This window comes from Ursus maritimus, unplaced genomic scaffold, assembly GCF_017311325.1.
Source record: "Ursus maritimus isolate PB19 unplaced genomic scaffold, ASM1731132v1 scaffold_26, whole genome shotgun sequence".
Classification (NCBI taxonomy): Eukaryota; Metazoa; Chordata; class Mammalia; order Carnivora; family Ursidae; genus Ursus; species Ursus maritimus.
The window spans coordinates 7,320,994-7,340,011 of NW_024425119.1; positions in this window are offsets into that span (position 1 = coordinate 7,320,994).

The window sequence follows — 19,018 nt, forward strand, 5'->3', positions numbered from 1 at the left end:
TTACTTCTAGGCTTTGGCAATTATGAATAAAGCTGCTAAAACATATGTGCACAGGTTTTTGTGTAGACGTAAGTTTTCAACTCATTTGGACAAATACCGAAGTAAGAAATTGCCAAACTCTCTTCCAAACTGGTTATGCCATTTTGTATTCCCACCAGCAATGAAGGAAAGTTCCTGTTGTTCTGTATACTCACCGGAGATTCGTGCTTGGGATTTTAGCCATTCTAATAGGTGTGCAGTAGTATCTTGTTTTCATTTGCAATTCCTTAATGACATATGAGGTTTAGCATCTTTTCATATGCTTATTTGCCATCTGTACATCTTCTTTGGCAAGGTGTCTGTTCAGATCTTTTTGCCCATTTGGGGGGCCCATTTTTAAATTGAGTTGCCTATTTTCATATTGTTGAGTTTAAACAGTTCTTTGTATATTTTTAACACAAGTTCTTTATTAGATTTGTGTCTTGCCAATATTTTTTTTCAGTCTGTGGCTTGTCTTCTTGTTCTTTTAACAGAATCTTTCATAGAGCAGAAGCTTTTCATTTAATGGAGTCTCACTTACCAATTTTTTTCTTTCACAAATAGTACTTTTGCTGTTGTATTTAAAAAGTCATTGCCAAGCTCAAAGTGTCCTAGATTTTCTCCTATATTATCTTCTAGTAATTGTCCCTACAACTCTTATGTCCCCCACCTTACAGAGATGGAAACTCTTTTTTTTTTTTAAAGATTTTATTTATTTATTCGACAGAGATAGAGACAGCCAGTGAGAGAGGGAACACAAGCAGGGGGAGTGGGAGAGGAAGAAGCAGACTCCCAGAGGATGAGCCTGACGTGGGGCTCGATGCCAGAACACTGGGATCACGCCCTGAGCCAAAGGCAGACGCTCAACCACTGTGCCACCCAGGCGCCCCAAGAGATGAAAACTCTTTGACCACAATCTCCAGTTCTTGCTCAACCAAGGGCAAGTTTTGCATTTTACATTTAGGTCTATGGTCCATTTTGAGTTAATTTTTGTGAAAACTATAAGGTTTATTCCAGACTCTTTTTTTGCATGTCCAGTTGTTCCTGCACCATTTGTTGAAAAGACCATCTTTTCTCCATTGATTGCTTTTGGTCCTTTGCCAAAGATCAGTTGATTATATTTCTGTGTATCTACTTCTGGGCTTTGTATTCTGTTCCTTTTATCTATCCATTTATTCTTTTTGCCCATTCCATACTATCTTGATTATCATAGCTTTATAGTAAGTCTTGAAGCAGGTAGTGTCAGTCTTCTTCTGACTTTATCCTTCTTCAATACTGAATTGGCTACTCTGAGTGTTGTTGTTTTTTTTTTAAGTAATTTCTACACCCAATGTGAGGCTCAAACTCACAACCCTGAGACCAAGAGTCTCATGCTCTTCTGACTGAGCCAGGCAAGCAAACCATGGGTCTTTTTTAACTTTAGATTGGTTTGTCAAGATACACAAAACAACCTGCTGGGATTTTGGTTGAGATTGTGTCCAATCTACAAATTAAAGTGAAAAGAACTAGTATTTGAACAATATTGAGTGGAAGGCGTTTTTTTGTTTTTGTTTTTGTTTTTGTTTTTGTTTTTAAGATGAGGAGAAACTTAAGCATATTTAAAAGTTTTGGGTAAGGAGCCAATAGAGAAGAGGTTGAAACCTCAAAAGGGAGGGAATCATCGATATGAGATTTCTGAGCAGGCTGTAAGAAGTGGGGTTCAGGGTGCATGTGGAAGAATTGATAGGTGGAGGGAACTTTGTCCATTGTAAAGAAGGACAGGGAGTGAGGACATGTGTAAATGCGTGTGTATTTGTAAATTTGGTGGTGTTTAGTTCTTTGGTAAAGATGGATGCCAAGTCAGCTGTTGAGAGCAAGAGGATGAGGTAGGACTTGGGAGTCTGAATGGAGGAAGTGTGAGCAGCCATCGCATGGAGGGAAAGAGCATGTTCGCCAGAAGGATGAAGCAGGACCACCAGGTAGTGTTGAGGGCTCTGTTGGTGACCATAAATGTGAATTCATGCAGACCTGTGAGACTGCCCAGTGGTACTCAGAGACCCAGTTGCATGCATAGAGAAGGAAATCCTTCAGTCCATCCGGGATTGGGGTGCTTCCACAAAGGTGTGATTAAAGGTCTGAGAGACAAAGGATTTTATAATAGCAACAAAAGAGTGACAGAAGTAGTGGTAGACTGTCAGATCTAAGATGGACAGGGAAGTGAAAATGGAAAGAACTAATGGCTGAAAATCAAGCGGAGAGGCAGGGGACTGGCAGCCCAAGGGAAGACCAGGTGCAGTGGGTGTGGTTGAGCAAGAACTGGAGATTGTGGTCAGAGTTTCCATCTCTGTAAAGTGGGGGACATAAGAGTTGTAGTGACAGCTAAATGTGACAGAATGCGTGCTCTGTAAACAGTGAAACACCACACCAATGTTTGTTTCTTCACTAGACAGTAAACTTGAAGATAGGAACCGTTCTCAGGCATTTCTCCTGCTAGCCTAGTACCTAATGTCAAAGACGTGATAATGAACCTGTGAGTGTTAGAAGGAGGAGCAAATGAGCTGATTTCCCTTTAAGATTTAGGCTCTGTCCGAATTTTGGACTTTCCAGTCCAGAAAACAGCTGGTCCTTCCACATTCTTCTACACGGACTAGCTGAAGTCCAACAATGAGGTTATAGATCAGACTGTTCTGATGACAGCAGAGTAGCTTGTCTCGAATACAGTAGTCCTGTCTCACCCGCGGTTTCACTTTCTGTGGTTTCAGTTACCTCTGGCCAACCACAGGCCGGAAATAGATGATCCTCCCTCTGACGTAGCCTCAGAAGATGGCCTAACACTACATCACAATAACTACGTCATTCACTTCACTTCATCTCATCACGGAGGCATTTCATCAACTCACATTATCACAAGAAGCCTGAGAAGAGTACAAGAAGATGTGTTGTGTGTGTGTACGTGTGAGAACACATTCACATAACTTTTATTATAGTATGTTGTTATCATTGTTCTGTTTTATTATTGTTGTTATTAATCTCTGTGCTTAATTTATAAATTAAACTTTATCATAGGGATGTACATATAGGAAAATACATAGTATATGTAGGTTCAGTACTATCTGTGTTCTCAGGTATCCCCCACAGATAAGGGGGGACTACTATATATATTTATAAACTCTTCATAAAATATAAAAAAACAATTGTTTGAAGACATCAGAGAGTGACCAAAAGGGTAGAAACTGGAAGAGATTTAGTGTTTAAAAAAAGGTAAACATACTGAGATCCATATTTATCTGGCTTTTGTAGGTTTTCATGATGTGCATGGCAAGGAGGGTAGATAGAGCCCAAGAAGAAACTGGCACTCTTGTTAATGAGTCCAAGTTTGGCATTGTCAGTTCGGCTGGAAATTGAAAGGCACTCTCAGAAAAGAGGGAACAAGAGGAGAGCCCCCAAATTAGCAAACTCCTTCAAATCCTTAGCTGACTCCTGAACTATGGAGCAATACTCCAAGGAGCCAACCATACTAGAAATATCCATTCCTCATCAGGCATGGTTTAAGATTAATCCACGACTGGGGCACCCAGCTGCTTTAGCGGGTTAAGCGTCTGACTCCTGATTTTGGCTCGAGTCATGATCTCAGGGTCGTGAGATTGAGCGCCGCCTCAGGCTCTGCACTTAGTGGGGAGTCTGCTTGAGGATTCTCTCTCTTCCTCTCCCTCTGTCCCTCCCCCAGCTCTCTCTCTCCCTCTCAAATAAATAAGTAGAATCTTTTTAAAAATGAACTCAAAGTGGATAAAATACCTAAAAGCAAGAGATAAGACTATAAAACTCTTAGAAGGAATATGGGTGTAATCTGTTTTACCCCTTCCAATTAGGCAATGGGTTTTTTTTTTTTTAGATATGACAATAAAAGCACAAGCAACAAAAGAAAAAAGCATAAACTGGACTTCATCAAAATTAAAAATTTTTGTACTTCAAAGGACACCATCAAGAATGTGAAAAGACAACCCACAGAATGGGAGAATATATTCGAAAATCATACATCTGATAAGGGACTTGCATCCAAAATATATAAAGAATTCCTATGACACAATTTTTAAAAAGGACAAACAACCCAATTCAAAAGTGGGTAAAGAACTGGGGCATCTGGCTGGCTTAGCTGGTGGAGCATGAGACTCTTCATCTCAGGGTTGTGAGTTTGAGTTCCATGTTGAATGTAGAGGTTACTTTAAAAAAAAAAAACTTTAAAGAAGTGGGTAAAGGATAGAATTTCTCCAAAGAAGATGTATGAATGACCAACAAGCACATGAAAAGACGTTCAACATCATTAGAACGTAGAGAAATTCAAGTAAAAACCACAATGAGATACCACTGACTAGGATGACTATAATTTTAAAAAGACAGATAATAACTAGTGTTGGTTAGGATGTAGAAAAACTAGAAACTTCATACACTGCTAGTGAGAATGTAAAATGCTGCAGTCACTTTGGAAAAGAGTCTAGTGACTCTTAAAAAGGTTAAACATAAAATTACCACATGACCCAACAATCCCGCTCCTAGGTATACAACTGAGAGAAACAAAAATACGTCCATACACAAAACATTTATACAATTGTACACGAATGTTGATAGCACCATTACTCATAACGGCCCAAAAGATGAAACAACGTAAATGTCCATCAGCTGATAAATAGGTAAATAAAATGTGGTATATTCCTGCAATGGAATATTACTTAGCAACAGGAAGGAAGTACTACATAGGTAAAGCAAGAAAACATTATGCTAAGTCAAAGAAGTCAGTCACAGAGGACTACATATTATAAGATTTCTTCTGTATGAAATGTTGAGAATAAGCAAATCCAAGAAACAGGAAGTAGATTGCCTATTGCTTGGCTGGGAGGGTGTGAGGGAAAATGAGTGGTGATGGCTCAGGGGTACGGGCATTCTTTTTGGGGTAATAATGAAAATGTTCTAAAATTGACTGTGGTGATGGGTGCATATTCTTCAAGAATGACAAGAGGGGCACCTGGGTGGCTCAGTCAGTTAAGCATCCAACTCTTGGTTTGGGCTCAGGTCCTGATCTCATGGTCGTGAGACTGAGCCCTGCGTCAGGTCCACGCTCAGCGTGGAGTCTATTTGAGATTCTCTCTCTCCTTCTGCCCCTCCCACTTGTGCTCTCTCTGAAATTTTTTTAAAAAATCTTTTAAAAAAAATTTACATGGTATGGTCATACAATGGGATATTATTTGACAATGAAAAGGAATGAAGTACTAATATATGGTACAACACAGATAAACCTCAGAAGTGTTACATTAAGTGAAAGAAGCCATTCACAAAGGACCACATATCATATGATTCCATGTATATGAAATGTGCACAATAGGCAAATCCAAGAGACAGAAAGTAGGTTAATGGTTGCCTAGCGCTGCCTTAATGGGGGAAATAGGGAGTGACTGCTAAAGGACACACGATTTCTTTTGGGGATGACAAAAGTGCTCTAAAATTGTTGGGATGGCTGCACAACTCTGTGAATATGTTGAACACCATCGACTTGCACACTTCAAATAGGTGAACTGTATGACATGTGAATTATATCTCTGAACTGGTTAAAAAAAAAAAAAGACTGAGCCAAAAGCACGTATCTCCACATCGACTGTCCACAAGGGAGGACCCATAGTTCAGAGACTGCAGAGGGACTGGGTCGGCTGCCTTTGGACTATGGGGGGATGACACAGGGTAGGATGCCTGCTATGTCTCTCCCCTTCTGGGCACTACAGAGCGGAGGCAGCACCATGGTAGTAGCATGAACAGAGGAGAGCCTACCCATAGGACCACACATATGAAGCAAGCCCAAGGGTTGGCAATGGCCATATTAATATCTCAGAGCCCTGAAGTGCCCAACTTGAGAGTCAAACCCAAACCAGTGTATTAGCACCATTCTGGTGGCAGGGATCCATACAGGACCAGGTCTGGTCCAGAGGCACCCTGCCCAGATGGCACTGCCAGGCTCACAGGTCCAAGGCACTGGAGGGGACTTAAAATTCTTGAGAAAGGCACTCCAAGGCTCAAGGCCCCTGAGGTGTAAGACCCGGGACAGTCTTGCTTCTTTCTAAGGGCAGTACTGCAGAGGGCATGTATAAAAACCACATAAGATGGTGAACTTAAACCCAACCGTATTGATAAGAGCATTAAATGTATATGGATTAAACACTCCATGTAAAAGATTGTCAAACTGGATTCTTAAAAACCAAAGCCCAATTATATGCTTTTTATAAGAGACACACTCAATATAGACACAGACTGGTTGACAATAAAGGATGGGAAAAAATATATACCATGCACACACTAAATGTAAGAAAGCCAGTTTCTTTTTTTTTTCTTTAACATTTTTATTTATTTATTTGACAGAGAGAGAGGGCGCACAAGCAGGGCAAGTAGCAAGCAGAGGGTGAGGTAGAATCAGACTCTTCACAGAGTAGGGAGTCCGAGGCAGGGCTCAATCCCAGGATCCTGGGATCATGACCTGAGCCCACGGCAGACGCTCAACTGACTGAGCCACCCAGGCGTCCCAGCCTGTTTTAATATAAGTATTACAGAGATTTTTTAAAGCTCATTTCATAACGATAAAAAAGCCAACTCACTAAAAACAATACTATGAATAATTAAGAATTAAGAAGACTAAATGTGCATACATATTAAAACAGAACTTCAAAATAAATGAAACAAAAATACTACAGGAAAAAATAGACAATCATAGTTGAAGATTTAAAAATTCCTCTCTTGGGGCATCTGGATGGCTCAGTCAGTTAAGTGTCTGCCTTCAGCTCAGGTCATGACCCCAAGGTCCTGGGATCGAGTCCCACATTGGGCTCCCTGCTTAGCGGGAAGCCTGCTTCGCCCTCCCTCCTCTGCTCTTCCCCCTGCTCCTGCTCGCGCACGTGGGCGCACACACTCTCTCTTTCTGTCAATAAATAAATAAAATCCTTAAAAAATAAAAAAATAAAAAATAAAATAGAAATTCCTCTCTCAGTAATTGATAGACCACATAGACAAAAAATCGGGAAAGATGTAGAAGATTTGAACACTAGCAACCAATCTGACCTACATAGCACACTCCACCCAACAACAGCAGACTATACATTCTTTTCAAGTGCACATGGAACCTTCACCAAAATATATCATTGGCTTGTCTTTAAGCAAATCTCAACCATTTGAAAGGACTAAATTTAAAAGATTATGTTTCAGAGCACCTGGATGGCTCAGTCTGTTAAGAGTGTGACTTGTGATTTCAGCTCAGGTCATGATCTCATGGGTTGTGGGATCGGCAGGGGGTCTGCTTGAGATTCTCTCTCCCTCTGCCCTTCCTGCAGCCCCTGCCCTCGCTCTCTCTCTCTCAAGTAAATAAATAAATCTTTAAAAGAAATAAAAATAACAGATTATGTTCTCTGACCTCAAAAGAATTAAATTAGAAATAGTAATATCAAAAAATCCCCAAATAATTGAAAATTAAGTGAAACGCTTTCAAATAATCCAAAGGTATTTATGAGATACAATTGTACACCCAACAGTGTGTATGGCATTGTGGGGTTTTGTTTCTTTGTTTATTTTCTGTGGGTTTTTTCATTCATGTATTTATTCCACAATCAAAATAAATCATAACTTAAAGCCATAACATTTTTTAAAGGTAAAGGAGAATTTGTGTCACTGCCGCATTAATAAAACACAAAGCTAATAAAAAAACCTGGCTGAAATTTTAAAAACTGACAACCACAAATAATAGCAACTAGGCAGAAGAACTGGAATGCTCATAAATTGCTAGTACAAGTCTGAAATATTGCAACTACTTTGGAAAACTCTCTGGGAGTTTCTTAGAAGGCTAAATATACACCCACCCTATGACAAAGAAATTCCACTCCTAAGTATTTATTTAAGAAAAATAATAATGTATACTCAAAACACTTGTGTAAGAATCTTCACAGGAGCTTCGACACTATTAGTGAAAAACTGGAAACAACCCACATTTCCACCAAGAAGTGAGTGAATAAACAAATTGTCATATATTCACATGATGGTATACACTGAACAGTAAAAGGAAATTATGGGTGCAGGCAGTGATACAGATAAATCTCAGAAACATTATGTTGGGCAAAAAAAGTTAGACAAAAACAATGATTTCATTTACATGAAATTCTAGAACAGGCAGCACTAATTTATGATGATAAAAACAAGAACCACCATTGTATTTGGTGGGGTGGGGGAGACACCTTGGACATGGGCACACAGGAACCTCCCAGGGTGATGGAAATGTTCCATAACTTGATTGCAATTGTCAAGATTCATCAAACCATACACTTAGTATCTATGTGTTGTATTGCACATATGCACAGATGTCAGTGTCTTTAAAAAAAAAATTCAAGCTCTTTTCAGGTGCCTCTGCATCCTGCCACACTGCATATCTTCTCAGAAAATGCCATCAGAGATGAAGAATGTACAATCATTTATCATTGGGGCATTAAGAGTTAGGGATCCTCCTGCTAACAAATCAGTTAAACCGCCAGAAGCGGTCAGAGTTAGCTGGCATAGGGGCGCCTGGGTGGCATAGGGGCCCCTGGGTGGCACAGCGGTTAAGCGTCTGCCTTCGGCTCAGGGCGTGATCCCGGTGTTATGGGATCGAGCCCCACATCAGGCTCTTCTGCTTATACATCTTGAGGCTAATGATGTTACTTCTCTCATGAGCCTGCTTCTTCCTCTCCCACTCTCCCTACTTGTGTTCCCTCTCTCGCTGGCTGTCTCTATCTCTGTCAAATAAATAAATAAAATCTTTAAAAAAAAAAAAGAGTTAGCTGGCATAGGCTAAGATGCCGTAGGGTCGTCCAATACCTCATAGTGGGGGACAATTTTTGAAGAGGAAGATATCCAGAGAACACCACCAACTGTGCAGACTTGGGAAGCAGCGAGAAGATTGGATAAGGTCTGGGGCACCTGGGTGGCTCAGTTGGTTAAGTGTCTGCCTTCGGCTCAGGTTGTAATCTTGGGGTCCTGGGATGGAACCCGGGAGTCTGCTTCTGCCTCTCCTTCTGCTTCCCCCCCTCAACACATACACTCCTGCTCCCTCTCACTCTCTCTGACTCTCTCAAATAAATAAATAAAATCTTAAAAAAAAAAAAAAGATTGGGTAAGATCTGGTTTTGGAAAGAGAACCCCTTGCTGGGTAAGACCTTGGATGGAGGTGGTACAAAGGGTCAAGGGGGATCTGTTTTGGTGGGCAAGATCTCCACTGGAACGGACTCAAGAAAGGGGGAAGCAAGATTCTCAGTCCGAGTTCAGATGGAATATGGACAAAGGCAAGTGTGACTGGGCCTTCATGGCAATCAGAGACTTAGTGAGGCTCTCTAAGGAGTCCCCAGCCTCTGCAACCACCCCCCCACGCCCAGGCCCTCCCTGGCACCTGCAGCTCCAACCCAGCACTCTGGCACTGAACCTGACATCACCAAGGTCAGGAGCTGGCCTGAGAACTGAGTCTCTACTCCTTTTTCTAATCTCTAACTCTGCCTCCCATCCAAAACTTGCTACTGAAGCAAAGCCTCTGATTTGGACTGTGTCCTGAAAACCAGAATCACAGCCCCAGCCTGTCCTTTCAAGTCCTGGCCCTGAACCAGAGCCAGTAGCAACGGTCGTAGTGATAGTGAGAGCCGTGGTGTGAGGGAGTACTGTTGTTGTAATAGGACTAGTAATTAGACTAACAGTAGTAGTTAATGCTGTAGCTGTTTATATATACATATAAAAATATATATATAGTAGCATTGGTAGCTAACATTTAATGATGCTTAACTATATGCCAAGCCCTGTGCTGAATGTTTAAATCCTTTATCTTATTTAATCCTAACAGATGTCTCCATCTTACCAGGAAGGAGGTAGAAATTCTTTGTAAAATACTCTACTGTAACTTTATTTGTTGTTGCTGCATAAGTAAGACCTATTCATTACAGGAAAAACTGGAAGATTCAATTTAGCAAAAAATAGAGGAAATAAAAGTCATCCATCATCACATCTCTTTAAGTTAATCACTACTGTGCCCTACCAGGTATACAGTCTTCAGTATCTTTGTAAAAACAGTAGTATGCAGTATGTAGTTTAGTCGGCTCATTTCATTCAATAATGTACTGAACCTTTCCCCTATTAATAAATAAATACACTTTTAAAACATCATTTTAGGGGCACCCGGGTGGCACAGTCAGTTGAGAGTCCGACTCTTGATTGCAGCTCAGGTCATGATCTCAGGGTCCTAGGATCAAGCCCCGCGTCGGGCTCCATGCTCAGTATGGAATCTGCTCGAGATTCTCTTCTCCCTCTGCCCTTGTCCCCCCATTCTCCCTCTGTCTCTGTCTCTCTCTAAAATAAATAATTAAATCCTTTAAAAAAATAAAGCATTTTTTAATACCTACATTAGATTCCATCATTTTTAATACAATACATTTACCCAATCTCTTACTGTTGGACATTTAGATTATTTCCTTTTTTTTAATCAATGTTTAATGTTTTGTTTTGTTTTTATGTTACTTCCTTCTGTTTTTAACGTTTTAATTTTTTTAATGTTTTCATGTTACAGAAATTTTTTCACAGACTGTCCTGATAGCTTTGAACACATCTTCATTTATTTCCTTAGGATTGGTTCCTAGAACTGGAGTTTTGAGTTACAGTGTGGGCATTTTTAAGGTTTGAAGTCAGGCAGCCCTGACCCTGAATCCTGTTCACGGCCTGGCTGAAGGTCTGAGGCCAAGCATTTCTGGGTGCTAGTTTGTGCCCTGTGCTCCTTCTCCTCCTGTTTCCTCCTTATCACATTTTGCTGTTCTTAGTCTCCATCTGTAGGTCTTGTGCTCTTCCCTGGTTGCAGCCCCTATGGCCAAGGCCTGTGCATATCCTCACTGTATGCTCCCGGGCACAGAGCACAGCGCCTACTCGGAGGCAGTTCGGTGCTGCAGAACATGACCGCTCCCAACATGACCCTACTAGCTATGGTGACAGACAAAGCCCTTCATTCCCTGGCCTCAATCAGCTGTCAGGACTCATCACCTCTCACTCTGTACTTTTACACGAGCAACTCTGAGCCGATGCTCCTCAGGGCTGATAGTCCTCAGAACATACCTTGCTCTTCTATATATCATTTCCTCTGCCCACATCTCAGGGCCGGAGACCCACACAGTGCCTTTGCGCAACTAGGAAAAGGGACCTCTTCCTGCCAGCGGAGTGCAGGCTGGATTTCACGCCCCACTCATCCCTTGGCCTGGAGCCATATTTCATTGACCAATCTGAATACCATTTCCGAAGCCTGGAACAAACACAGCTAGGCCGCCTAGCAAACCTCCATTCACCTACCAAGTTGCAAGCTCAAGTGCTACTTCCTCCGTAGTCATCTTACTACAGCAGATTTCATTGGTTTGTTTGCTAAGCTTCCTCTGTGTTTTAAGTAGCCTCCATTAAAATAATTAACTTTAATGAATTATGGCTGTTTGCCTATATACCTCTCTATCCCATCAGATTCTCAGTGTCTTTCCTCTTTTGTTTCTCATACAAAACCCAGTTCCTGACACAGAGGAAATGACTGCTAAGCTTGGATGATGAATGAATGAATGAGGGATGTTTTACCTCTCTGGTCCTCATGTTACTTGTCTGAGAATAAAGCAATCAGAGAAATAGATGCCTGAAGTTGCTGCCACTCTTGAGTTTCTCTTTTCCCATGCGAGTAAGTAAATATCTGTTGAGCAAATGAATAGCCCCAAACCAAAAGGAAATCCCTTTAAAGATGTGTCGTAAAGGATCATGGATCAATATGTTTCAGTTTTATTCTAGAAGCAGGCCAGGGTGAGTTTTTGAATCTCTTAAATATTTTGCCTTGCTTCTGGAAGCCTTTCAGAGACTTTTCAGAGACATTTCAGACCGTCTGAAATAGAGTTTAAGGCTTGCTTTAGGAAACCCTTCCAGAGAATAGCTGGCTTTCCTCCTCGTTATGTGAGTCACCTATTTTTGTTCTTCGTCTTTCTCAGACACTTTCACAAAAGGAACGTCTGTTTCTCAACACAAGGCAGCTGCTTATACATCTTGAGGCTAATGATGTTACTTCTCTCACGAGAAGTTTTACCGTGTCCTTTCTGTCTCCAGATGTCTTGTCTTTATGTGGACATTGCCAGTCTCCTCAGAAAGACAGCAAATCTATTTGAGGGTATCAAGCCTCCGAAACACTAACCGAAGCAGGAATCTAGAGTAGGGGCTTTTACAAACTATAGGCATCATTGTATCCCCAAAGAATTCACTAACTTGCTGGAATTCTACTCACAATTTTCTAAAGGAAAATCCACATCTTTCTTCAGAGCCTCAGAGGAGCCCCTTGTCCCCCAAAGAGCTAAGAGCGAGCCACTGGTCTACAGCCTGGCCTAAAATAGGCTGGAAAGTACAGGGGCTTTTAAGATCAGAAAATGCTCTGGCATGTTCTTTGGAGTTACATTAAAGACAGAATCCTCAACAGCTACAGACTGCAGTCTTTGGGACTACGTCCCTCCCCTCATATCAGTTGACTTCACTTGGGGGCTTCCCCAAATCCCTAGGACTCGCTGAAACCCAGCCTGCTCCGCAGACACAGAAAAGCTTTGGGAAGAGGTCAGATGACGGGCACTTCTGCCCCTGTTTTAATAGTAATGGCCTTGGAGCTAGAAGATTGGGTTCTCATGAAGGCAAGGGACTCTCTGAAGACCAGAATCACTACTCCACCACAAGGTGGCACCCAAAGCCCAGACAGAAGGGACAACAAGCATCCTGCCTAGGCTCAAATTCCAGCATAGGACTGAAGAGCAGAGTTCCCCAGGCACTAAGCCAAAGCTTGAGCTCCTGGTTATACAGTTGGCCCACAAAGCCCTTTTACCTACACCCAGTGTCCCGCAGGGGGCCTTGTTGCTCTTTCTAAAAAGTCTGTGTGTGGTTTTTGCTGGCTTCAGTCCTTTTCCTAGAGGTGACCCTGAATCCCACATTCCTCCCTGGGGTCTACTATAGACGTGTAATATGAATTATGAAGATCCTGATCCTGGGTATACATAGTGCCCTGGGATCACTCCTGGGACTTCGCAGGGTCCTAAATCAGTGCTTGGAATCCTTAGTATATTTCCATGTTGTGAGCACAGCCCTGTAGGAAATGCAGATAGGATGTCATTGAAACATCTCTACAGTTGTGACTCACTCAGACAAGAATAAGGAAAGAATCAACATTCGCTTAGGCCAAAGGGAAGAGTTACGAAGAGTAGTTGCAGCTTGAGTGGGGATCCCAGATTGCCATGTACTCTAGTGAGGGTGCAATCTGGATACAGAAGGCAGGATCAAATCTAAACCCATTAGAAGAGGATGAACTCAGACAAAATCAAAGTATTAAATTTATAAATGGAGTTTAAAACATTTAAGGAAACTTAGGGTACTCAGTGAAGAAGACTCACTTAGATGTTTGTGGGTATCAGGTCTGGCATCCTAACCTCAAATCTCGGGCAAACTGACAGCTTTAGCCTTCTTGAGATGGTAATCACAGTTCATGGTCATATACATGGAAAACTGCTCCCTTAAGTGAGGAGATGTCCTTTACACTCCAAGAAGGTTTGGAATTAACATGGTGGCTTCGTACTATGTCAGCTTAGTGAAGGTGAAGCCACATTTTTCAAATGGTTCAAAGTTAGGGTTGGCCACAAGAGAAGTGCATGTGAGATTGGAAAGGGAGAAAGGCAGAATGGAAGCAGCAGCTTCGAGTTGATGCTGTCAAGGTCAGCTGGGGGTGCTAGGACTGCTGCAGCTCACACACATCGTTACTGCTATGCTGGCTCACTTCGAGGACATGGGTAGCAGCCAGTCCTGCAGGGCCTCCAGCTCCTGTCAGATCTCTTCTTTCAGACTCTCACTCCTGGGCCAGGCAGGTATGCATCACCAGGTCCCTCGGCAGGTAGCCCAGATCATCAAGGCTGGGGGTGGTAAAGGACAGATAGAGATTCCACCTGGTCCTCGCTCTCCTGCACCTCACATCTGCATGTCTACCCCACTGACCTATGCTGATCTCAGGCCCACCACAGACCCAGAGGCAACAGCCATCCATAGACTCCTTCACCAGTTCCTTATTCCATCTCACTCATGCTGGTTTTTCCTCTCCAGTCAGACTCTTCACTGATAGAAACCAAAAGAGATGGAGTAAATGAAACCCATGTTAAGTTTCAAAGAAGTTTAAATCATTGGGAAAATCTATGTAAATTTGGTATTTAAAGCTTTTGTAATGCTTAAAAGAATTTAACACAGTAGAACTATAAGATTAGCCTCATGGTTCTATCAAAAATGTGGAATTGATATGTGGAATCCAAAAAACAAAACCACACCCAGCCTCATTGTTACAGAGAACAGACTGGTGGTTCCCAGAGGGGAGAGGCTTGGGGGGAGGGCAAAATTAGTGAAGGGGATCAAGAAGAACAAACTTCCAGCTTTAAAATAGGTCATGGGGATGTGAGGTAGGGCATAAGAAATATAATCAATAATACTGTATTAATTTTGTATGGTGACAAACGGTAACTAGATTTATTATAGTGATCATTCCACAGCGTACACAAGATTGAATACTATATGTTGTACACCTGAAACTCATAATATTTATGCCAATTATGCTTCAATATAAATAAAATAATTATATGGAAAAAATCAGAGGAGAAAATACAATTTATAAGTAATAACAATAAAAATTTTAAATAAAATAATGTGTAACTGATTTTCAATTAGTGATTCTAAGTTGAAGCATGTAAAAGGTGTCGACTATAAGAGAATTATGTTTGAGGGAACTTATGACTCACTATATCTAAACATCTATCAGGCTTACAAACAAGTATTTAAGTATTTAGGGAGTTTTTTCTTGTTAGGGTCAATAAGCTTGTCCAGTCATGCATCTAAGTACTCAGAAAGAAAATCAAATATTTGAAATTTAGATCTGCAGTTAAAAATATTTTTAAGGATTCAGTGGGCTATAGTTGTAAATGAAATTGTTGATGGAATTTAGATTGTTCCACTTAATCGAACGTTAATTTTAAAAAAGTGAAGACTACTGGAGGGATTTTGGGAAGATGACAGAGTAGGAAGCACCAGGAACCTGGAGCCTCTCCTACACCTCAGCCACACTGGCACAATCGGTCTGATGTAATTGCTTTAGAGTCTGTTGGAGGCCTGCAAGGGGAAGAGACTTGGATGGTAAATTATGATGAATTTTGGTTGATTTCAGCTATTTTCACAGTAGCAGCTACCCATTCACTATCCCCTGACACATGTTCCTGGAGCAGCTGGCACACAGCCTCGGGGAGCCAGGCTGGGCAGAAAGGATACTGTCTTCTAAATATCAGCAATCTATGCGCTGATGGCTGATTGCTGCTTCTGATCACAGAGATGCAGATGAAAAGGCAGGAGGGCACCTCCCCCAGGTGTTGCTAGGTCTTCCCTCTGTGGATGAAATGATTTCGAAGGAACTTAAAGAGCCAGTGCTCTTCCCCCTCTTCATTTTTTACTTTTTCCCATTCAGGAGCCAGACACTAACAAATAAGACATTCAAAAACAACTGCATATATGGGGAAAACTAGAAAGTGACAATGTATGCCCAGGGGAAGGCCCAGAGAAGACCTGAGAAAACTTTAAGTTTATACTTCAGGCTGATATTCAGTGCAAAGAGAGTCAGTAACAATAAAAAAAAACAACAATAACAACAACAAAAAACCAACAACAACAAAACAGACCTTGAGGAAGGGGGAGAATCTGATTTCCACAGTTACCACATTATTAGATTCAAATGTCCAGTATTCAACAACAACAAAAAAATCACGAGGCATATAAAGACATAGGAAAGTATATCCCATTCAAAGGAAATAAACAGATCAACAGAAACTGTCCCTGAAAAAGACCTAATAGCAGATATACTAGACAAAGACTTTAAAACAGCTGTCTTAAAATGCTCAAAGAACTAAAGGAAGATGTGGAGAAAGTCAAGGGGTGCCTTGTTGAGGGGTGCCTGGGTGGCTCAGTGGGTTAAGCATCTGCCTTTGGCTCAGGTCATGATCCCAGGGTCCTGGGATCAAGCCCCTCATTGGGCTCACTGCTCAGTGGGAAGCCTGCTTCTCCCTCTCCCTCTTCTCCTTCCCATTGCTCGTGCACTTTCTCTCACTCTCTCAAATAAATAAAATCTTATTTTAAAAAAGAAAATATGAGGCTCCTGGGTGGCTCAGTCAGTTAAGCATCTGCCTTCAGCTCAGGTCATGATCCCAGAGTCCTGGGATTGAGTCCCGCCTCAGGTTCCCTGCTCAGCAGAGAGCTTGCTTCTCCCTCTGCCCCTCACCCTGCTTGTGCTCTCTCTCTCACACTCTCTCAAATAAATAATATCTTAAAAAAAATAAAAGAAAATATGGTGTTGAATAAAATGGAAATGTCATTAAAGAGATAGAAAACTTGAAAAGAAACCAACCAAGAAGAAATGCTGGAGCTGAAAAGTACAATAACTGAAATGAAAATTTCACTAGAGGGATTCAAAGGTAGATCTGATCAGGCAGAAAAAAGAATCATTGAACTTGAAGAAAAAACAATGGAAATTATCAAGTCTGAGGAATAGAAAAAAAATTAAGAAAAGTAAACAGAGCCTATGGGGCCTGTGGGACAACATCAAGAGGATCAACATAGGCATCAAGGGGGTCCAGAAGCCTGAAGGGGAGAGAGAAAGGGGCAGAGAGAATATTTGAGGAAATAATGGCTGAAAACTCCCCAAATTTGATGAAAGACATAAATATCAGCATCAAAGAAGCTCAATGAACTCCAAGTAAGATAAACTCAAAGAGACTCATACCAGGACATATACAATCAAACTTGCAAAGGGCAAAATGAAGATAATCTTGAAAGCAGCAAGAGAGAAGTGAATCATCCCATACAGGGGTGCTCAGTGAGATTACTAGCAGATATCTCATCAGAAACTTTGGAGGTCAGGGGCGCCTGGGTGGCACAGCGGTTAAGCGTCTGCCTTCGGCTCAGGGCGTGATCCCGGCGTTATGGGATCGAGCCCCACATCAGGCTCCTCCGCTATGAGCCTGCTTCTTCCTCTCCCACTCCCCCTGCTTATGTTCCCTCTCTCGCTGGCTGTCTCTATCTCTGTCGAATAAATAAATAAAATCTTTAAAAAAAAAAAAAAAGAAACTTTGGAGGTCAGAAGGCAGTGGGCCAATATACTCAAAATGTTAAAAGAAAAAAAAATCAGCTAAGACTACTATATCCAGCAAAACTGTTCTTCAAACGTGAGAGAGAAATTAAGACATTCTTAGGTAAACAAAAGCTGAGGAGGTTCATGACCACTAGACCTGCCCTGAAAGACAGGGAGTCCAGCAAGGTGAAATGAAAGGACACTAGATAGTAACTCAAAGCTGTATGGAAAATAAAGATCTCAATAAAGGTAAATACATGGCCAATTATAAAAGCTAGTATAATCATGAGAGTGGTTTGTAGCGTCACTTTTTGTTTTCTATATGATTTAAGAGATTAATACATTTAAAGAAAAAAATTATTAGTGGAAAAGCTTGTATAACTCTAACTTATGGTTTGTGACTCTAAATCTTGTTTTCTACATAACATAAGAAACTAATGCATTTAAAAGAATTATTAGTGTATGTTTTGGGGGCGCCTGGGTGGCACAGCGGTTGGGCGTCTGCCTTCGGTTCAGGGCGTGATCCCGGCGTTGTGGGATCGAGCCCCACATCAGGCTCCTCCGCTGTGAGCCTGCTTCTTCCTCTCCCACTCCCCCTGCTTGTGTTCCCTCTCTTGCTGGCTGTCTCTATCTCTGTCGAATAAATAATTAAAATCTTTAAAAAAAAAAAAAAAGAATTATTAGTGTATGTTTTGGGGCACACAATGTATAAAATGTAATTCTGGGACATCAACAACTGAAAGGGGGTGATGAACTGTAAAAGAGCAGAGTTTTTGTGTGTTATTTAAGCTGGTATAGGTTCAAACCAGAATATTACAACTTTAGGATGTTAAATGTAAGCCCCATTATTTCACTACAATGTTTCATTATTTTACTAAATATTTCATTACAAAAAATCAACTAAGCAAAAGAAGACAGAAGACAGGAAGAAGACAGAAGTGCAGAAAATGACGGACAAAAAAGCTATAAGGCATATAGAAAACATATAGCACAATGACAATAGTACACCCTCCTTATCAGTAATTACTTTAAAAGTAAATGGATTAAAGTCTCCAACCAAAAAACAGAGATTGGCCAAATGGCTGAAAACACATGTTCCAGCTATATGCTGTCCATAACAGAATCACTTGATATCCAAAGACAGAAACAGATTGAAAGTGAAAGAATGGAAAAAGATATTCCACACAAATCATAACCAAAAGAAAGCTAGGATGGCTATGCTACTATCAGACAAAATAGACTTTAAATCAAAAAATGTTATAAAAGATAAAGGACACTATATATTAATAAAAAGTTCAATACTGCTAGAAGATGAAGTTCCTGGGTGGCTCAGTCAGTTGAGCATCTGACTTGATCTCAGCTCAGGTTTCAATCTCAGCATTGTGAGTTCAAGCCCCACACTGGGCTCCATGCTCGGCATGGAGCTTACTTAAATATATATATATTATATATATTACTTAAATTACTTATTATTATATATATTACTTATTATATATATATTATATATATTACTTATTATTATATATATTACTTGTCAGTTGAGCATCTGACTTGATCTCAGCTCAGGTTTCAATCTCAGCATTGTGAGTTCAAGCCCCACACTGGGCTCCATGCTCGGCATGGAGCTTACTTAAATATATATATATTATATATATTACTTAAATTACTTATTATTATATATATTACTTATTATATATATATTATATATATTACTTATTATTATATATATTACTTATATATATTACTTATTATATATATTACTTAAATATATATATATTATATATATATTGCAAG